A 17,137-nucleotide genomic window follows, 5' to 3' on the forward strand; every position below is an offset into this window, starting at 1 on the left:
AGATAGCGAAACGAGATGAAGGAGGGTGAAGGTGGGCGAAACGAGACGAAGGAGGGTGGAAGAGAGCGAAACGAGACGAAGGAGGGTGAAAGAGAGCGAAACGAGACGAAGGAGGGTGAAAGAGAACGAAACGAGATGAAGGAAGGGGAAAGAGAGCGAAACGAGACGAAGGAGGGTGAAAGAGAGCGAAACGAGACGAAGAAGGGTGAGAGAGGGCGAAACGAGATGAAGGAGGGTGGAAGAGAGCGAAACGAGATGAAGGAGGGTCAAAGAGAGTGAAATGAGACGAAGGAGGGTGGAAGAGAGCGAAATGAGACGGAGGAGGGTCAAAGAGAGCAAAACGAGATGAAGGAGGGTAAAAGAGAGCGAAACGAGGCAAAGGAAGGTGAAAGAGAGAGAAACGAGACGAAGGAGGGTGAAAGAGATCGAAACAAGACGAAGGAGGGTGAAAAAGAGCGAAACAAGACGAAGGAGGGTGAAAGAAGGCGAAACAAGGCGAAGGAGGGTGAAAGAGAGCGAAACGAGACGAAGGAGGGTGAAAGAGATCGAAACAAGACGAAGGAGGGTGAAAAAGAGCGAAACAAGACGAAGGAGGGTGAAAGAAGGCGAAGGAGGGTGAAAGAGAGCGAAACGAGACGAAGGAGGGTGAAAGAGAGTGAAACGAGACAAAGGAGGGTGAGAGATAGCGAAACGAGTTGAAAGAGGGTGAAGGTGGGCGAAACGAGACGAAGGAGGGTGGAAGAGAGCGAAACGAGACGAAGGAGGGTGAAAGAGAGCGAAACGAGACGAAGGAGGGTGAAAGAGAACGAAACGAGATGAAGGAAGGGGAAAGAGAGCGAAACGAGACGAAGGAGGGTGAAAGAGAGCGAAACGAGACGAAGAAGGGTGAGAGAGGGCGAAACGAGATGAAGAAGGGTGGAACAGAGCGAAACGAGACGAAGGAGGGTCAAAGAGAGTGAAACGAGACGAAGGAGGGTGGAAGAGAGCGAAATGAGACGGTGGAGGGTCAAAGAGAGCAAAACGAGATGAAGGAGGGTAAAAGAGAGCGAAACGAGGTGAAGGAGGGTGAAAGAGAGTGAAACGAGGCAAAGGAAGGTGAAAGAGAGAGAAACGAGTCGAAGGAGGGTGAAATAGATCGAAACAAGACGAAGGAGGGGGAAAGAGAGTGAAACGAGATGAAAGAGGGTGAAAGAAGGAGAAACGAGAAGAAGGAGGGTGGAAGAGAGCGAAACGAGACGAAGGAGGGTGGGAGAGAGCGAAACGAGATGAAGGAGGGTGAAAGAGAGCGAAACGAGACGAAGGAGGGTGAAAGAGAGCGAAACGAGACGAAGGAGGGTGGAAGAGAGAGAAAAGAGACAAAGGAGGGTGGAAGAGAGCGAAACGAGACAAACGAGGGTGAAAGAGAGCGAAACGAGACGAAGGAAGGTGAAAGGGAGCTAAACGAGACGAAGGAGGGTTAAAGAGAGCCAAACGAGACAAAGGAGGGTGAAAGAGAGCGAAACGAGGCGAAGGAAGGTGAAAGAGAGCGAAACGAGACGAAGGAGGGTGAAAGAGAACGAAACGAGACGAAGGAGGGGGAAAGAGAGCGAAACGAGACGAAGAAGGGTGAACGAAGGCAAAACGAGACGAAGGAGGGTGGAAGAGAGCTAAACAGGACGAAGGATGGCGAGCGATAGCGAAACGAGACGAAGGAGGGTGAAAGAGAGCGAAACGAGACGATGCAGTGTGAAAGAGAGCGAAACGAGACAAAGGAGGGTGAAACGAGATGAAGGAGGGTGGAAGAGAGCAAAACGAGACGAAGGAGGGTGAAAGAGAGTGAAACGAGACGAAGGAGGGTGAAAGAGAGCGGAACGAGGCGAAGGAGGGTGAAAGAGAGTGAAACGAGACGGAGGAGGATGAAAGAAGGCGAAACGAGACGAAGGAGGGTGAAAGAGAGCGAAACGAGACGAAGGAGGGTGAGTGAGAGCGAAACGAGATGAAGGAGGGTGAAAGAGAGCGAAACGAGACGATGGAGAGTTAAGGAGGGCGAACCGAAACGAAGTAGGGTGTAACAGAGCGAAACGAGACGAAGGAGGGTGTCAGAGATTGAAACGAGACGGAGGAGGGTGAACGAGAGCGAAACGAGGCGAAGGAGGGTGGAAGAGAGCAAAACGAGACGAAGGAGGGTGAAAGAGAGTGAAACGAGACGAAGGAGGAAGAAAGAAGGCGAAACGAGACGAAGGAGGGTGAGAGATAGCGAAACGAGACGAAGGAGGGTGAAAGAAAGCGAAACGAGATGAAGGAGTGTGAAAGAGAGCGAAACGAGACGATGGAGAGTGAAGGAGGGCGAACCGAAACGAAGGAGGGTGTATCAGAGCGAAACGAGACGAAGGAGGGCGAAAGAGATTGAAACGAGACGGAGGAGGGTGAACGAGAGCGAAACGAGGCGAAGGAGGGTGAAGGAGAGCGAAACGAGACGAAGGTGGGTCAAAGAGAGCGAAACGAGACGAAGGAGGGTGAAAGAGAGTGAAACGAGGCGAAGGAAGGTGAAAGACAGCGACATGAGTCAAAGGAGGGTGAAAGAGAGCGAAACGAGATGAAGGAGTGTGAAAGAGAGCGAAACGAGACGAAGGAGGGCGAAACGAGACGAAGGAGGGTGGAAGAGACCGAAACGAGACGAAGGAGGGTGAAAGAGAGCGAAACGAGACGAAGGAGGATGAAAGAGAGCAAAACGAGATGAAGGAGGGTGACAGAGAGCGAAACGAGGCGAAGGAGGGTGAAACAGAGCGAAACGAGACGAAGGAGGATGAAAGAGAGCAAAACGAGATGAAGGAGGGTGACAGAGAGTGAAACGAGGCGACGGAAGGTGAAAGAGTGCGAATCGAGACAAAGGAGGGTGAAAGAGAGCGAAAAGAGATGAAGGAGGGTGAAGGAGGGCGAAACGAGACGAAGGAGGGTTAAAGAGATCGAAACAAGACGAAGGAGGGGGAAAGAGAGCGAAACGAGACTAAGGAGGGTGAAAGAAGGCGAAACGAATCGAAGGAGGGTGAAAGAGAGCTAAACGAGACGAAGGAGGGTGAAAGAGAGCGAAACGAGACAAAGGAGGGTGAAAGAGGGCGAAACGAGATGAAGGAGTGTGAAAGAGAGCGAAACGAGACGAAGGAGGGTGAAGGAGGGCGAAACGAGACGAAGGAGGGTGGAAGAGAGCGAAACGAGACGAAGGAGGGTGAAAGAGAGCGAAACGAGACGAAGGAGGGTGAAAGAGAGCGAAACGAGGCGAAGGAGGGTGAAAGTGAGAGAAACGAGACGAAGGAGGATGAAAGAGAGCAAATCCAGATGAAGGAGGGTGACAGAGAGCGAAACGAGGCGAAGGAGGGTGAAACAGAGCGAAACGAGACGAAGGAGGATGAAAGAGAGCAAAACGAGATGAAGGAGGGTGACAGAGAGTGAAACGAGGCGACGGAAGGTGAAAGAGTGCGAATCGAGACAAAGGAGAGTGAAAGAGAGTGAAAAGAAATGAAGGAGGGTGAAGGAGGGCGAAACGAGACGAAGGAGGGTGAAAGAGATCGAAACAAGACGAAGGAGGGGGAAAGAGAGCGAAACGAGACTAAGGAGGGTGAAAGAAGGCGAAACGAGTCGAAGGAGGGTGAAAGAGAGCTAAACGAGACGAAGGAGGGTGAAAGAGAGCGAAACGAGACGAATGAGGGTGGAAGAGAGCGAAATGAGACGGAGGAGGGTCAAAGAGAGCAAAACGAGATGAAGGAGGGTAAAAGAGAGCGAAACGAGGCAAAGGAAGGTGAAAGAGAGAGAAACGAGGCGACGGAAGGTGAAAGAGATCGAAACAAGACGAAGGAGGGTGAAAAAGAGCGAAACAAGACGAAGGAGGGTGAAAGAAGGCGAAACAAGGCGAAGGAGGGTGAAAGAGAGCGAAACGAGACGAAGGAGGGTGAAAGAGATCGAAACAAGACGAAGGAGGGTGAAAAAGAGCGAAACAAGACGAAGGAGGGTGAAAGAAGGCGAAACAAGGCGAAGGAGGGTGAAAGAGAGCGAAACGAGACGAAGGAGGGTGAAAGAGAGTGAAACGAGACAAAGGAGGGTGAGAGATAGCGAAACGAGTTGAAAGAGGGTGAAGGTGGGCGAAACGAGACGAAGGAGGGTGGAAGAGAGCGAAACGAGACGAAGGAGGGTGAAAGAGAGCGAAACGAGACGAAGGAGGGTGAAAGAGAACGAAACGAGATGAAGGAAGGGGAAAGAGAGCGAAACGAGACGAAGGAGGGTGAAAGAGAGCGAAACGAGACGAAGAAGGGTGAGAGAGGGCGAAACGAGATGAAGAAGGGTGGAACAGAGCGAAACGAGACGAAGGAGGGTCAAAGAGAGTGAAACGAGACGAAGGAGGGTGGAAGAGAGCGAAATGAGACGGTGGAGGGTCAAAGAGAGCAAAACGAGATGAAGGAGGGTAAAAGAGAGCGAAACGAGGTGAAGGAGGGTGAAAGAGAGTGAAACGAGGCAAAGGAAGGTGAAAGAGAGAGAAACGAGTCGAAGGAGGGTGAAATAGATCGAAACAAGACGAAGGAGGGGGAAAGAGAGTGAAACGAGATGAAAGAGGGTGAAAGAAGGAGAAACGAGAAGAAGGAGGGTGGAAGAGAGCGAAACGAGACGAAGGAGGGTGGGAGAGAGCGAAACGAGATGAAGGAGGGTGAAAGAGAGCGAAACGAGACGAAGGAGGGTGAAAGAGAGCGAAACGAGACGAAGGAGGGTGGAAGAGAGAGAAAAGAGACAAAGGAGGGTGGAAGAGAGCGAAACGAGACAAACGAGGGTGAAAGAGAGCGAAACGAGACGAAGGAAGGTGAAAGGGAGCTAAACGAGACGAAGGAGGGTTAAAGAGAGCCAAACGAGACAAAGGAGGGTGAAAGAGAGCGAAACGAGGCGAAGGAAGGTGAAAGAGAGCGAAACGAGACGAAGGAGGGTGAAAGAGAACGAAACGAGACGAAGGAGGGGGAAAGAGAGCGAAACGAGACGAAGAAGGGTGAACGAAGGCAAAACGAGACGAAGGAGGGTGGAAGAGAGCTAAACAGGACGAAGGATGGCGAGCGATAGCGAAACGAGACGAAGGAGGGTGAAAGAGAGCGAAACGAGACGATGCAGTGTGAAAGAGAGCGAAACGAGACAAAGGAGGGTGAAACGAGATGAAGGAGGGTGGAAGAGAGCAAAACGAGACGAAGGAGAGTGAAAGAGAGTGAAACGAGACGAAGGAGGGTGAAAGAGAGCGGAACGAGGCGAAGGAGGGTGAAAGAGAGTGAAACGAGACGGAGGAGGATGAAAGAAGGCGAAACGAGACGAAGGAGGGTGAAAGAGAGCGAAACGAGACGAAGGAGGGTGAGTGAGAGCGAAACGAGATGAAGGAGGGTGAAAGAGAGCGAAACGAGACGATGGAGAGTTAAGGAGGGCGAACCGAAACGAAGTAGGGTGTAACAGAGCGAAACGAGACGAAGGAGGGTGTCAGAGATTGAAACGAGACGGAGGAGGGTGAACGAGAGCGAAACGAGGCGAAGGAGGGTGGAAGAGAGCAAAACGAGACGAAGGAGGGTGAAAGAGAGTGAAACGAGACGAAGGAGGAAGAAAGAAGGCGAAACGAGACGAAGGAGGGTGAGAGATAGCGAAACGAGACGAAGGAGGGTGAAAGAAAGCGAAACGAGATGAAGGAGTGTGAAAGAGAGCGAAACGAGACGATGGAGAGTGAAGGAGGGCGAACCGAAACGAAGGAGGGTGTATCAGAGCGAAACGAGACGAAGGAGGGCGAAAGAGATTGAAACGAGACGGAGGAGGGTGAACGAGAGCGAAACGAGGCGAAGGAGGGTGAAGGAGAGCGAAACGAGACGAAGGTGGGTCAAAGAGAGCGAAACGAGACGAAGGAGGGTGAAAGAGAGTGAAACGAGGCGAAGGAAGGTGAAAGACAGCGACATGAGTCAAAGGAGGGTGAAAGAGAGCGAAACGAGATGAAGGAGTGTGAAAGAGAGCGAAACGAGACGAAGGAGGGCGAAACGAGACGAAGGAGGGTGGAAGAGACCGAAACGAGACGAAGGAGGGTGAAAGAGAGCGAAACGAGACGAAGGAGGATGAAAGAGAGCAAAACGAGATGAAGGAGGGTGACAGAGAGCGAAACGAGGCGAAGGAGGGTGAAACAGAGCGAAACGAGACGAAGGAGGATGAAAGAGAGCAAAACGAGATGAAGGAGGGTGACAGAGAGTGAAACGAGGCGACGGAAGGTGAAAGAGTGCGAATCGAGACAAAGGAGGGTGAAAGAGAGCGAAAAGAGATGAAGGAGGGTGAAGGAGGGCGAAACGAGACGAAGGAGGGTTAAAGAGATCGAAACAAGATGAAGGAGGGGGAAAGAGAGCGAAACGAGACTAATGAGGGTGAAAGAAGGCGAAACGAATCGAAGGAGGGTGAAAGAGAGCTAAACGAGACGAAGGAGGGTGAAAGAGAGCGAAACGAGACAAAGGAGGGTGAAAGAGGGCGAAACGAGATGAAGGAGTGTGAAAGAGAGCGAAACGAGACGAAGGAGGGTGAAGGAGGGCGAAACGAGACGAAGGAGGGTGGAAGAGAGCGAAACGAGACGAAGGAGGGTGAAAGAGAGCGAAACGAGACGAAGGAGGGTGAAAGAGAGCGAAACGAGGCGAAGGAGGGTGAAAGTGAGAGAAACGAGACGAAGGAGGATGAAAGAGAGCAAATCCAGATGAAGGAGGGTGACAGAGAGCGAAACGAGGCGAAGGAGGGTGAAACAGAGCGAAACGAGACGAAGGAGGATGAAAGAGAGCAAAACGAGATGAAGGAGGGTGACAGAGAGTGAAACGAGGCGACGGAAGGTGAAAGAGTGCGAATCGAGACAAAGGAGAGTGAAAGAGAGTGAAAAGAAATGAAGGAGGGTGAAGGAGGGCGAAACGAGACGAAGGAGGGTGAAAGAGATCGAAACAAGACGAAGGAGGGGGAAAGAGAGCGAAACGAGACTAAGGAGGGTGAAAGAGAGCGAAACGAGACGATGGAGAGTGAAGGAGGGCGAACCGAAACGAAGGAGGGTGGAACAGAGCGAAACGAGACGAAGGAGGGCGAAAGAGATTGAAACGAGACGGAGGAGGGTGAACGAGAGCGAAACGAGGCGAAGGAGGGTGAAGGAGAGCGAAACGAGACGAAGGAGGGTCAAAGAGAGCGAAACGAGACGAAGGAGGGTGAAAGAGAGCGAAACGAGATGAAGGAGGGTGAAAGAGAGTGAAACGAGGCGAAGGAAGGTGGAAGACAGCGACATGAGTCAACGGAGGGTGAAAGAGAGCGAAACGAGATGAAGGAGTGTGAAAGAGAGCGAAACGAGACGAAGGAGGGTGAAGGAGGGCGAAACGAGACGAAGGAGGGTGGAAGAGAGCGAAACGAGACGAAGGAGGGTGAAAGAGAGCGAAACGAGACGAAGGAGGGTGAAAGAGAGCGAAACGAGGCGAAGGAGGGTGAAAGTGAGCGAAACGAGACGAAGGAGGATGAAAGAGAGCAAAACGAGATGAAGGAGGGTGACAGAGAGCGAAACGAGGCGAAGGAGGGTGAAACAGAGCGAAACGAGACGAAGGAGGATGAAAGAGAGCAAAACGAGATGAAGGATGGTGACAGAGAGTGAAACGAGGCGACGGAAGGTGAAAGAGTGCGAATCGAGACAAAGGAGGGTGAAAGAGAGCGAAAAGAGATGAAGGAGGGTGAAGGAGGGCGAAACGAGACGAAGGAGGGTGAAAGAGATTGAAACAAGACGAAGGAGGGGGAAAGAGAGCGAAACGAGACTAAGGAGGGTGAAGGAAGGCGAAACGAGTCGAAGGAGGGTGAAAAAGACCTAAACGAGACGAAGGAGGGTGAAAGAGAGCGAAACGAGACAAAGGAGGGTGAAAGAGAGCGAAACGAGGTGAAGGAAGGTGAAAGAGAGCGAAACGAGACGAAGGAGGGTGAGTGAGAGCGAAACGAGATGAAGGAGGGTGAAAGGGAGCGAAACGAGACGATGGAGAGTGAAGGAGGGCGAACCGAAACGAAGGAGGGTGGAACAGAGAGAAACGAGACGAAGGAGGGCGAAAGAGATTGAAACGAGACGGAGGAGGGTGAACGAGAGCGAAACGAGGAGAAGGAGGGTGAAGGAGAGCGAAACGAGACGAAGGAGTGTGAAAGAGAGCGAAACGAGACGAAGGAGGATGAAAGAGAGCAAAACGAGATGAAGGAGGGTGACAGAGAGTGAAACGAGGCGACGGAAGGTGAAAGAGTGCGAATCGAGACAAAGGAGAGTGAAAGAGAGCGAAAAGAAATGAAGGAGGGTGAAAGAAGGCGAAACGAGACGAAGGAGGGAGGAAGAGAGTGAAACGAGACGAAGGAGGGTGAGAGAGAGCGAAACGAGACGAAGGAGGGTGGAAGAGAGCGAAACGAGACGAAGGACGGTGAGAGATAGCGAAACGAGACGAAGGAGGGTGAAAGAGAGCGAAACGAGACGATGCAGTGTGAAAGAGAGCGAAACGAGACGAGGGAGGGTGAAGGAGGGCGAAACGAGATGAAGGAGGGTGAAAGAGAGCGAAACGAGACGAAGGAGGGTGAAAGAGAGTGAAACGAGACGAAGGAGGGTGAAAGAGAGCGAAACGAGGCGAAGGAGGGTGAAAGAGAGTGAAACGAGACGAAGGAGGATGAAAGAGAGCGAAACGAGACAAAGGAGGGTGAGAGATAGCGAAACGAGATGAAGGAGAGTGGAGGTGGGCGAAACGAGACGAAGGAGGGTGGAAGAGAGCGAAACGAGACAAAGGAGGGTGAAAGAGAGCGAAACGAGATGAAGGAGGGTGAAAGAGAGCGAAACGAGACGAAGGAGGGTGAAAGAGAGCGAAACGAGACGAAGGAGGGTGAAAGAGAGCGAAACGAGATGAAGGAGGGTGAAAGAGAGCGAAACGAGACAAATGAGGGTGTGAGATAGCGAAACGAGACGAAGGAGGGTGAAAGAGAGCGAAACGAGACGAAGGAGTGTGAAAGAGAGCGAAACGAGATGAAGGAGGATGAAAGAGAGCGAAACGAGATGAAGGAGGGTGAAAGAGAGTGAAACGAGGCGAAGGAAGGTGAAAGAGTGCGAATCGAGACAATGGAGGGTGAAAGAGAGCGAAACGAGACGAAGGAAGGTGAAAGAGAGCGAACCGAGAGGAAGGAGGGTGCAAGAGGGCGAAATGAGACGAAGGAGGGTGGAAGAGAGCGAAACGAGACGAAGGAGGGTGAAAGAGAGGGAAATGTGATGAAGGAGGGTGAAAGAGAGCAAAACAAGCCGAAGGAGGGTGAAAGAGAGCGAATCGAGATGAAGGAGGGTGAAAGAGAGCGAAACGAGCCGAAGGAGTGTGAATGAGAGCGAAACGAGACGAAGGAGGGTGGAAGAGAGCGAAACGAGACGAAGGAGTGCGAAAGAGAGCGAAACGAGACAAAGGAGGGTGAAAGAGAGCGAAAGGAGACGAAGGAGGGTGAAAGAGAGCGAAACGAGACGAAGAACGGTGTGAGAGGGCGAAACGAGATGAAGGAGGGTGGAAGAGAGCAAAACGAGACGAAGGAGTGTCAAAGAGAACGAAACGAGACGAAGGAGGGTGAAAGAGAGCGAAACGAGGCGAAGGAGGGTGAAAGAGAGCGAAACGAGACGAAGGAGTGTCAAAGAGAGCGAAACGAGACGAAGGAGTGTGAAAGAGAGCGAAACGAGATGAAGGAGGGTGAAAGAGAGTTAAACGAGGCGAAGGAAGGTGAAAGACAGCGAAACGAGTCAAAGGAGGGTGAACGGGATGAAACGAGCTAAAGGAGTGTGAAAGAGAGTGAAACGATCGAATGAGGGTGAAAGAGGGCGAAACGAGACAAAGGAGGGTGGAAGAGAGCGAAACGAGACGAACGAGTGTGAAAGTTAGCTAAACGAGACGAAGGAGGTTGAAAGAGAGCGAAACGAGACGAAGGAGGGTAAAAGAGAGCGAAATGAGATGAAGGAGGGTGAAAGAGAGCGAAACGAGGCAAAGGAAGGTGAAAGAGAGAGAAACGAGACGAAGGAGGGGGAAAGAGATCGAAACAAGACGAAGGAGGGTGAAAAAGAGCGAAACAAGACGAAGGAGGGTGAAAGAAGGCGAAACGAGACGAAGGAGGGTGAAAGAGAGCGAAAAGAGACGAAGAAGGGTGAGTGAGAGAGAAACGAGACAAAGGAGGGTGAGAGAAATCGAAACGAGATGAAGGAGGGTGAAGGTGGGCGAAACGAGACGAAGGAGGGTGGAAGAGAGCGAAACGAGACGAAGGAGGGTGAAAGAGAGCGAAACGAGACGGAGGAGGGTGAACGAGAGCGAAACGAGGCGAAGGAGGGTGAAGGAGAGCGAAACGAGACGAAGGAGGGTGAAAGAGAGCGAAACGAGACGAAGAAGGGTGAGAGAGGGCGAAACGAGATGAAGGAGGGTGGAAGAAAGCGAAACGAGACGAAAGACGGTCAAAGAGAGTGAAACGAGACGAAGGAGGGTGAAAGAGAGTGAAACGAGGCAAAGGAAGGTGAAAGAGAGAGAAACGAGTCGAAGGAGGGTGAAATAGATCGAAACAAGACGAAGGAGGGGGAAAGAGAGTGAAACGAGATGAAAGAGGGTGAAAGAAAGCGAACCGAGTAGAAGGAGGGAGGAAGAGAGCGAAACGAGACGAAGGAGGGTGAGAGAGAGCGAAACGAGATGAAGGAGGGTGAAAGAGAGCGAAACGAGACGAAGGAGGGTGAAAGAGAGCGAAACGAGACGAAGGAGGGTGGAAGAGAGCGAAACGAGACAAAGGAGGGTGGAAGAGAGCGAAACAAGATGAACGATGGTGAAAGAGAGCGAAACGAGACGAAGGAAGGTGAAAGAGAGCTAAACGAGACGAAGGAGGGTGAAAGAGAGCCAAACGAGACAAAGGAGGGTGAAAGAGAGCGAAACGAGGCGAAGGAAGGTGAAAGAGAGCGAAACGAGACGAAGGAGGGTGAAAGAGAACGAAACGAGATGAAGGAGGGGGAAAGAGAGCGAAACGAGACGAAGGAGGGTGAAAGAAGGCAAAACGAGACGAAGGAGGGAGGAAGAGAGTGAAACGAGACGAAGGAGGGTGAGAGAGAGCGAAACGAGGCAAAGGAAGGTGAAAGAGAGAAACGAGACGAAGGAGGGTGAAATAGAACGAAACAAGACGAAGGAGGGGGAAAGAGAGCGAAACGAGATGAAAGAGGGTGAAAGAAGGCAAAACGATATGAAGGAGGGTGGAAGAGACCGAAATGAGACGAAGGAGGGTGAGAGAGAGCGAAACGAGATGAAGGAGGGTGAAAGAGAGCGAAACGAGACGAAGGAGGGTGATAGAGAGCGAAACGAGACGAAGGAGTTTGAAAGAGAATGAAACGAGACAAAGGAGGGTGGAAGAGACCGAAATGAGACGAAGGAGGGTGAGAGAGAGCGAAACGAGATGAAGGAGGGGGAAAGAGAGTGAAACGAGATGAAGGAGGGTGAAAGAGATCGAAACGAGATGAAGGAGGGTGAAAGAGAGCGAAACGAGACGAAGGAGGGTGAAAGAGAGCGAAACGAGACGAAGGAGTGTGAAAGAGAGTGAAACGAGACGAAGGAGGGTGGAAGAGAGCGAAACAAGGCGGAGGAGGGTGAAAGAGAGCAAAACGAGACGAAGGAGGGTAAAAGAGAGCGAAACGAGATGATGGACGGTGAAAGAGAGCGAAACGAGGCAAAGGAAGGTGAAAGAGAGAGAAACGAGACGAAGGAGGGTGAAATAGATCGAAACAAGACGAAGGAGGTGGAAAGAGAGTGAAACGAGATGAAAGAGGGTGAAAGAAGGCGAAACGAGATGAAGGAGGGTGGAAGAGAGTGAAACGAGACGATGGAGAGTGAAGGAGGGCGAACCGAAACGAAGGAGGGTGGAACAGAGAGAAACGAGACGAAGGAGGGCGAAAGAGATTGAAACGAGACGGAGGAGGGTGAACGAGAGCGAAACGAGGAGAAGGAGGGTGAAGGAGAGCGAAACGAGACGAAGGAGGGTGAAACAGAGCGAAACGAGACGAAGGAGGATGAAAGAGAGCAAAACGAGATGAAGGAGGGTGACAGAGAGTGAAACGAGGCGACGGAAGGTGAAAGAGTGCGAATCGAGACAAAGGAGAGTGAAAGAGAGCGAAAAGAAATGAAGGAGGGTGAAAGAAGGCGAAACGAGACGAAGGAGGGAGGAAGAGAGTGAAACGAGACGAAGGAGGGTGAGAGAGAGCGAAACGAGACGAAGGAGGGTGGAAGAGAGCGAAACGAGACGAAGGACGGTGAGAGATAGCGAAACGAGACGAAGGAGGGTGAAAGAGAGCGAAACGAGACGATGCAGTGTGAAAGAGAGCGAAACGAGACGAAGGAGGGTGAAGGAGGGCGAAACGAGATGAAGGAGGGTGAAAGAGAGCGAAACGAGACGAAGGAGGGTGAAAGAGAGTGAAACGAGACGAAGGAGGGTGAAAGAGAGCGAAACGAGGCGAAGGAGGGTGAAAGAGAGTGAAACGAGACGAAGGAGGATGAAAGAGAGCGAAACGAGACAAAGGAGGGTGAGAGATAGCGAAACGAGATGAAGGAGAGTGGAGGTGGGCGAAACGAGACGAAGGAGGGTGGAAGAGAGCGAAACGAGACAAAGGAGGGTGAAAGAGAGCGAAACGAGATGAAGGAGGGTGAAAGAGAGCGAAACGAGACGAAGGAGGGTGAAAGAGAGCGAAACGAGACGAAGGAGGGTGAAAGAGAGCGAAACGAGATGAAGGAGGGTGAAAGAGAGCGAAACGAGACAAATGAGGGTGTGAGATAGCGAAACGAGACGAAGGAGTGTGAAAGAGAGCGAAACGAGACGAAGGAGTGTGAAAGAGAGCGAAACGAGATGAAGGAGGATGAAAGAGAGCGAAACGAGATGAAGGAGGGTGAAAGAGAGTGAAACGAGGCGAAGGAAGGTGAAAGAGTGCGAATCGAGACAAAGGAGTGTGAAAGAGAGCGAAACGAGACGAAGGAAGGTGAAAGAGAGCGAACCGAGAGGAAGGAGGGTGCAAGAGGGCGAAATGAGACGAAGGAGGGTGGAAGAGAGCGAAACGAGACGAAGGAGGGTGAAAGAGAGGGAAATGTGATGAAGGAGGGTGAAAGAGAGCAAAACAAGCCGAAGGAGGGTGAAAGAGAGCGAATCGAGATGAAGGAGGGTGAAAGAGAGCGAAACGAGCCGAAGGAGTGTGAATGAGAGCGAAACGAGACGAAGGAGGGTGGAAGAGAGCGAAACGAGACGAAGGAGTGCGAAAGAGAGCGAAACGAGACAAAGGAGGGTGAAAGAGAGCGAAAGGAGACGAAGGAGGGTGAAAGAGAGCGAAACGAGACGAAGAACGGTGTGAGAGGGCGAAACGAGATGAAGGAGGGTGGAAGAGAGCAAAACGAGACGAAGGAGTGTCAAAGAGAACGAAACGAGACGAAGGAGGGTGAAAGAGAGCGAAACGAGGCGAAGGAGGGTGAAAGAGAGCGAAACGAGACGAAGGAGTGTCAAAGAGAGCGAAACGAGACGAAGGAGTGTGAAAGAGAGCGAAACGAGATGAAGGAGGGTGAAAGAGAGTTAAACGAGGCGAAGGAAGGTGAAAGACAGCGAAACGAGTCAAAGGAGGGTGAACGGGATGAAACGAGCTAAAGGAGTGTGAAAGAGAGTGAAACGATCGAATGAGGGTGAAAGAGGGCGAAACGAGACAAAGGAGGGTGGAAGAGAGCGAAACGAGACGAACGAGTGTGAAAGTTAGCTAAACGAGACGAAGGAGGTTGAAAGAGAGCGAAACGAGACGAAGGAGGGTAAAAGAGAGCGAAATGAGATGAAGGAGGGTGAAAGAGAGCGAAACGAGGCAAAGGAAGGTGAAAGAGAGAGAAACGAGACGAAGGAGGGTGAAAGAGATCGAAACAAGACGAAGGAGGGTGAAAAAGAGCGAAACAAGACGAAGGAGGGTGAAAGAAGGCGAAACGAGACGAAGGAGGGTGAAAGAGAGCGAAAAGAGACGAAGAAGGGTGAGTGAGAGAGAAACGAGACAAAGGAGGGTGAGAGAAAGCGAAACGAGATGAAGGAGGGTGAAGGTGGGCGAAACGAGACGAAGGAGGGTGGAAGAGAGCGAAACGAGACGAAGGAGGGTGAAAGAGAGCGAAACGAGACGGAGGAGGGTGAACGAGAGCGAAACGAGGCGAAGGAGGGTGAAGGAGAGCGAAACGAGACGAAGGAGGGTGAAAGAGAGCGAAACGAGACGAAGAAGGGTGAGAGAGGGCGAAACGAGATGAAGGAGGGTGGAAGAAAGCGAAACGAGACGAAGGACGGTCAAAGAGAGTGAAACGAGACGAAGGAGGGTGAAAGAGAGTGAAACGAGGCAAAGGAAGGTGAAAGAGAGAGAAACGAGTCGAAGGAGGGTGAAATAGATCGAAACAAGACGAAGGAGGGGGAAAGAGAGTGAAACGAGATGAAAGAGGGTGAAAGAAAGCGAACCGAGTAGAAGGAGGGAGGAAGAGAGCGAAACGAGACGAAGGAGGGTGAGAGAGAGCGAAACGAGATGAAGGAGGGTGAAAGAGAGCGAAACGAGACGAAGGAGGGTGAAAGAGAGCGAAACGAGACGAAGGAGGGTGGAAGAGAGCGAAACGAGACAAAGGAGGGTGGAAGAGAGCGAAACAAGACGAACGATGGTGAAAGAGAGCGAAACGAGACGAAGGAAGGTGAAAGAGAGCTAAACGAGACGAAGGAGGGTGAAAGAGAGCCAAACGAGACAAAGGAGGGTGAAAGAGAGCGAAACGAGGCGAAGGAAGGTGAAAGAGAGCGAAACGAGACGAAGGAGGGTGAAAGAGAACGAAACGAGATGAAGGAGGGGGAAAGAGAGCGAAACGAGACGAAGGAGGGTGAAAGAAGGCAAAACGAGACGAAGGAGGGAGGAAGAGAGTGAAACGAGACGAAGGAGGGTGAGAGAGAGCAAAACGAGGCAAAGGAAGGTGAAAGAGAGAAACGAGACGAAGGAGGGTGAAATAGAACGAAACAAGACGAAGGAGGGGGAAAGAGAGCGAAACGAGATGAAAGAGGGTGAAAGAAGGCAAAACGATATGAAGGAGGGTGGAAGAGACCGAAATGAGACGAAGGAGGGTGAGAGAGAGCGAAACGAGATGAAGGAGGGTGAAAGAGAGCGAAACGAGACGAAGGAGGGTGATAGAGAGCGAAACGAGACGAAGGAGTTTGAAAGAGAATGAAACGAGACGAAGGAGGGTGGAAGAGACCGAAATGAGACGAAGGAGGGTGAGAGAGAGCGAAACGAGATGAAGGAGGGGGAAAGAGAGTGAAACGAGATGAAGGAGGGTGAAAGAGATCGAAACGAGATGAAGGAGGGTGAAAGAGAGCGAAACGAGACGAAGGAGGGTGAAAGAGAGCGAAACGAGACGAAGGAGTGTGAAAGAGAGTGAAACGAGACGAAGGAGGGTGGAAGAGAGCGAAACAAGGCGGAGGAGGGTGAAAGAGAGCAAAACGAGACGAAGGAGGGTAAAAGAGAGCGAAACGAGATGATGGACGGTGAAAGAGAGCGAAACGAGGCAAAGGAAGGTGAAAGAGAGAGAAACGAGACGAAGGAGGGTGAAATAGATCGAAACAAGACGAAGGAGGTGGAAAGAGAGTGAAACGAGATGAAAGAGGGTGAAAGAAGGCGAAACGAGATGAAGGAGGGTGGAAGAGAGTGAAACGAGACGAAGGAGGGTGAGAGAGAGCGAAACGAGATGAAGGAGGGTGAAAGAGAGCGAAACGAGACGAAGGAGGGTGAAAGAGAGCGAAACGAGACGAAGGAGAGTGGAAGAGAGCGAAACGAGACAAAGGAGGGTGGAAGAGAGCGAAACGAGACGATGGAGGGTGAAAGAGAGCGAAACGAGGCGAAGGAAGGTGAAAGAGAGCGAAACGCGACGAAGGAGGGTGAAAGAGAACGAAACGAGACGAAGGAGAGGGAAAGAGAGCGAAATGAGACGAAGGAGGGTGAAAGAAGGCGAAACGAGACGAAGGAGGGAGGAAGAGAGTGAAACGAGACGAAGGAGGGTGAGAGAGAGCGAAACGAGACGAAGGAGGGTGGAAGAGAACGAAACGAGACGAAGGAGGGTGAGAGATAGCGAAACGAGACGAAGGAGGGTGAAAGAGAGCGAAACGAGATGAAGGAGTGTGAAAGAGAGCGAAACGAGATGAAGGAGCGTGAAGGAGGGCGAAACGAGACGAAATAGGGTGGAAGAGAGCGAAATGAGACGAAGGAGGGTGAAAGAGAGCTAAACGAGATGAAAGAGGGTGAAAGAACGCAAAACGATACGAAGGAGGGTGGAAGAGACCGAAATGAGACGAAGGAGGGTGAGAGAGAGCGAAACGAGATGAAGGAGGGTGAAAGAGAGCGAAACGAGACGAAGGAGGGTGAAAGAGAGCGAAACGAGACGAAGGAGTGTGAAAGAGAGTGAAACGAGACGAAGGAGGGTGGAAGAGAGCGAAACGAGACGGAGGAGGGTCAAAGAGAGCAAAACGAGACGAAGGAGGGTAAAAGAGAGCGAAACTAGATGATGGAGGGTGAAAGAGAGCGAAACGAGACAAACGAAGGTGAAAGAGAGAGAAACGATACGAAGGAGGGTGAAATAGATCGAAACAAGACGAAGGAGGTGGAAAGAGAGTGAAACGAGATGAAAGAGGGTGAAAGAAGGCGAAACGAGATGAAGGAGGGTGGAAGAGAGCGAAACGAGACGAAGGAGGTGAGAGAGAGCGAAACGAGATGAAGGAGGGTGAAAGAGAGCGAAACGAGACGAAGGAGGGTGAAAGAGAATGAAACGAGACGAAGGAGAGTGGAAGAGAGCGAAACGAGACAAAGGAGGGTGGAAGAGAGCGAAACGAGACGAACGAGGGTGAAAGAGAGCGAAACGAGACGAAGGAGGGGGAAAGAGAGCGAAACAAGACGAAGGAGGGTAAAAGAAGGCGAAACGAGACGAAGGAGGGAGGAAGAGAGTGAAACGAGACGAAGGAGGGTAAGAGAGAGCGAAACGAGACGAAGGAGGGTGGAAGAGAGCGAAACGAGATGAAGAAGGGTGAGAGATAGCGAAACGAGACGAAGGATAGTGAAAGAGAG

The sequence above is a fragment of the Scyliorhinus torazame genome, chromosome 26 (assembly GCF_047496885.1).
Source record: "Scyliorhinus torazame isolate Kashiwa2021f chromosome 26, sScyTor2.1, whole genome shotgun sequence".
NCBI lineage: Eukaryota > Metazoa > Chordata > Chondrichthyes > Carcharhiniformes > Scyliorhinidae > Scyliorhinus > Scyliorhinus torazame.